The sequence below is a fragment of the Lepidothrix coronata genome, unplaced genomic scaffold (assembly GCF_001604755.1).
Source record: "Lepidothrix coronata isolate B3197 unplaced genomic scaffold, Lepidothrix_coronata-1.0 Scaffold180, whole genome shotgun sequence".
Lineage (NCBI taxonomy): Eukaryota > Metazoa > Chordata > Aves > Passeriformes > Pipridae > Lepidothrix > Lepidothrix coronata.
This window is the reverse complement of record NW_016690360.1, coordinates 267552-272456: the sequence shown is the minus strand read 5'-3', so window position 1 is coordinate 272456 and position 4905 is coordinate 267552.

Below are 4905 nucleotides of genomic sequence, written 5' to 3'. Positions count from 1 at the left end.
CTGTCCCTTGTTCCCTGGGAGCAGAGCCCGACATCCCCCTGGCTCCAACCTCCTTCCTGGGAGTTGCAGAGCCAGAAGGTCCCCCCTGAGCCTCCTTTTCTCCAGGCTGAGCCCCCCCAGCTCCCTCAGCTGCTCCTGCTGCTCCAGCCCCTTCCCAGCTCCCTTCCCTTCCCTGGACACCCTCCAGCCCCTCAGTGTCCTGTCCTGAGGGGCCCAGAAGTGCCCCCAGGATCCGAGATCTGGCCTCACCAGTGCCCAGCACAGGGGGCCAAACTTCAACCATGGTTTAGCCTTTGCTCATCAGCCTGGCTTAGGACTGTTAAAAAATGTAAAGAGAGGTCATTCCTGTGTTGCAGGATTTGTCTGGTGGCTGTAAACACTGGATGTGTGGCAGGAGGAACCACAGGGGGGGAATGGGCAGGATCTGCTCCAGCAGGTTCCTTCTCCTCCTCCTTTTCACTCACTCTAATGATGCCACTCAGCTCCTGGAGAGCTTCTCTCCTGGGGAAATTTCGGGAATTTCAGGCCCTAAATTCGGGGAATTTCAGGTCCTACATCCCCCAAGACATCTCTCAAGATCTAAATCCAAGTTCAACCTTGCAGGAGCCAGGGGACAAACCTCAGGGCACATTTACCCTCTGCAGGGAGTGGGATGTGCCAAGCCCTGCCCAGCCCAGCCTCACCCACCCTGGGCACAGCAGCGCTGGGGCCCAGCTCACCCTCACCCTCAGAGGGGTTAAGGAGCTCAAAACCTGCACCACAATAACAGGATCCCAGAATCACTGAGGTTGGAAAAGCCCTCCAAGGTCATCGAGTCCCCCCTGTGCCCAATGCCCACCTTGTCCCCCAGCCCAGGGCACTGAGTGCCACAGCCAGGCCTTCCTGGGACACCTCCACCACCTCCCTGGGCAGCCCATTCCAGTGCTTGACAACCCTTTCCAGGAAGAAATTCTTCCTGAAAAGGAAATTCTTCCTCGATATTTCACATCCTTGTGCTGTCGCCATCTCTTGATCCCGATCCCTCCAGCTCCTCACGCAGCGAGGGTGTGAATTATTCTCTTACCTTCTCTGCTTCCCAGGGCGCTGAGCAGGCTGGGAGCATCGGGATTCCTGGATGAAAGGGGCCTTAGAAATGCAAAGGAGGAATATTCCCTGTCGTGGAAAAGGCTGGAGTGAAAAAGCACGGGCGGAGAGGCAGAAAAACCAAGCAGAGAGCAGGAAAACCCCGAGGGGGGTGTGGGGAGGACAGAGCTGAGCTGGGACTGTCCTTAGCACAGCAAAGCCACAGCACATCAGCTCCAGAGCAGGGGGGAAAGAAGGGAAAGGAAGAAATCTCATGGAAACAAAACGAGGAGAGTCTGGGACAGCTCAAATTCCTCAGCCCCCGCTGCCTCAGCCCCGGTCCTTCTCCTGGCACAGGGATGGGGGACATGTCCTGTTTGCCTCCTGATGGATCCCAATTTTACAGCAGTTGCTGACTCCTAAATCCAGTTATGATTGACTTTGCCAAAATTGCCCTTGGATTCCTCCCTGCAGGAATTGAGGTGGGACAGTCTGTGGTCATTTAAAAAAGAAGTCCTCACTAATAAAATTAATAATTAAACACAAGTTGCTCTTAGGCTGCATTTACACATTTCAATTATATTTTTATCATAGGTATCAACCCCTCTCCTGCAAATGTTTGGAGCAGCCACTCATTTCAAAAAGCAACCTTAGAGAGCCTTCGGGTCCATCACTGTCAATGTGGGCTTTTATTCCCAAGAAAATAACAGAAACAGCAGAAAATTCCAACTACCACATCTTCTCCATGGGAAAAATTAAGCCCAGGACTTGCCTTTCTTTAGGATGGGGTGAAAAATTGGGGGATGGGGGTTAGTTCACAGCTAAATGAGCCACTTCTTTGGCTCTGGGCGAGTCCATCCCGTGCCTTGGGTTCTCCAGGTGGGTATCTGGCGATGCTCCAGCTCACCAGGGCATCGGGAATGACTCCAGTGGTGTCCCTGGGATGCTCTGCCAGCCACTGGCAAAGGTCCCCTGACCTGCCCAGGCCTTCAGGTGGTTTCTCTCCTGCAGATGGAGAAACAAAAAAGGCAGCCAGGACTCCAGTTGGTGCTCCCTAAATCCTCCTGCTCTGCTCTGGGTGTCGGGTGCTGCTTGATTTTGCTGGAAAAGGGAATGGAAAAAGGGCCCTGGATGAGCCCCTCTGCTCGCTCAGCAAAGTCATGCAGGTTATCCAAGAAAAACAAGGACATGAGTCCCAATCTCCAAGTCCCATTTTTGCCCCTGAAGACTCTCTTTGCTGCTTTGCAAAGATTTCTCATCATCTGCAGCTCAGCATCTTTTTGATGGCACCATTCAATTCTGCTTTTCTTTGCAGCTCATCCAACGCTGGAAAATGGCCTTTATCACACTCGGATCTCTCCTGTTAATGAAGTGCCAGGAATTCATTAACACAAGGACTGGAGGGGGGTCAGGATGACAAGGAGAAACTCCAGCACAGGAGGAAATCAAGAGGCTGAGCCTTGGAGCAGAACCTGCAGCAGCTGCTGGGAGAGAAGCGTCTCCTGCAGGGACTGGGTGGCACTGGGAGCACTGGGAAGGATGTGGGATCCCTCAGGCTTCCCAAACGAGCTCCAGGCTGGGTTTTGGTGCTCTGGGGGGGTTTGCAGGGAAATGCTCACACGGTTTTGGGCTTCTGGGAATAGTTTTTAGGTGGGAGTGGACTGAAAGAGCAGCTGGGGGGGAGTGGTGGGAACGGGGCTGGGATGTGGGAGATCCTCCCTGGAGTGGGGAGTTCCACAACCCCTTGTGAAAACAAAGCGTGTCTTTGAAAGAAAATCAGAGAATCACGGAATGACAGCAGGGCTTGGGTTGGAAGGGACCTTAAAACCCATCTCATGCCACCCCCTGCCATGGGCAGGGACACCTCCCACCAGCCCAGGTTGCTCCAACCTGCCCTTGGACACTTCCAGGGATCCAGGGGCAGCCACAGCTTCTCTGGGCAACCTGGGCCAGGGCCTCCCCACCCTCCCGGCCAACAATTCCTTCCCAATCTCCCATCTATCCCTGCCCTCTGGCAGTGGGAAGCCATTCCCTGTGTCCTGTCCCTCCATCCCTTGTCCCCAGTCCCTCTCCAGCTCTCCTGGAGCCCCTTTAGATAAAGAAGACTAATCCTGGAGCAACGCTTCCCAGTCCATACACAGCCTGTCTTTCTGGAACACTTCCAAATTCATCCCCAGGCTTTCCCCTACTTTTCCCACCCGGATCCTGCTTAACCCCACTGGCTTCACCCCCTTCCTGAAGCAGCTGGAGCTCCAGTGTCCCAGTGCAGAGCAGGGAGAGGAAATTCAGGCCAAGACACCTTTTCCCATCCTTTTTCCACGACGCTCCTGTTGCCCTGTTGTCCAAAAGCACTTCCCAATAAACATCCAGTGGAGTTCCAGGATGCTGAAAGAGCCCGTTGCCTGCACACAATATTTGCTGTCTGAGCTCAGAGTTACTGCAGGGTTGTATTCAGGTTGAAATGGAGACCAATTTGGAGAGCAAGGGTAATTTATGGCTCTGAAAAGAAAGAGGTTTTGCTTTAAAGGATGAGACTCAGAGCAGTTAAAGACCTGCCAGCCCTGAAAGTTTCTAAGAGCTGGTTAAACAGCCCTTAGGAACTATGATTTATATCTTCTTTGAGCTGCTCTTTTGAGAATATGAACAAAAAGTCTAAAGCAGGTTTGATAACTAAATTTTTCGGGCTAGAAATCCTCAGGGATCACCATAAAAATGTGGAATTTTATGATACAACTTGCTGGCCACGAGCAGCACGTGAAAATTTTCAAAAGCAATGAAAAACTCTGGGTATCTCAGGTCTCCTTTCAGGTAAGGCTGCAATAATCTGAATTTTCCAGCCCACTTGGGAGACTCCTGGGAGTTATCCCATCCTCTCCATGCTTTTAGTGGCTTTATGGCATCATGCCAAGGCAGTGGATAAACCAAGACAACAAATCCGAGGTAACAAATTAACGTGGATTTGCTGAAGGAGCTTTGAAAGAGAATTCAGAAAAGCCTGGGAGGAATGAAAGAGGAAAAAAAACTCTGAAAGAAATCAACAGCCTCCAAGTCACTTCTGCTACCACATGACCAAATTATCTCCTAATAGCTCCCCAGATTTTTGGGATGGAGTGAAATCAGAGCCAGGCACTCCGGAGTGGGAGCACTGCTGTGCTGCTTAATGAATTCCCAGGGGTTGTTCCTGCCTTGTCCCCAGACCACTGTGCCAGAATGTTCCTGGGGGGGGAGGACAGGGTGGGGTCAGAAACCTGCTGGAAGTGCTGGTGCCCCCCCAGAGGCTGCAAATGGTTTGATAATCACTGCAGGGAGGGGTGGAGGTGGGCACCAGCTTCCATCTGCTTCACCTGTGCTGGAAAACAGGGCAGGGACAGGGATAGGGATAGGGACAGGGACAGGGACAGGGACAGGGACAGGGATAGGGACAGGGATAAGGACAGGACATTTCTGGAACATGCCCTGCCCATAATAGACTTTAGGATTGTCCATGTGCTCCCTGGCATGAGATTGTGCCAACAAGAGCTGTCCCAGCACTGCCTGGGCACAGCTTGAGTGGAGCTCAGGGCAGGAGCCTTGTCTCCCAAAGCAGGGACATTTCCTGGCATTCTGATGTTTTCTGGGAACACGGTTTGGGGCCGTTTGAGCAGTTCAGCAGCACAGACAGCACTGTGTGAGGGCAGGGGCCGTGCCAGGGCAGTGCCAGTGTAAATGTAGCCACCCACAGGGTGTTTATTATTTATCACAGAATCCCAGAATAGTTTGGGTTGGAAGGGACCTTAAAGCTCATCCAGTCCCCCCCTGCCATGGCTAGAGACACCTTCCACTAGCCCAGGTTGCTCCAAGCCC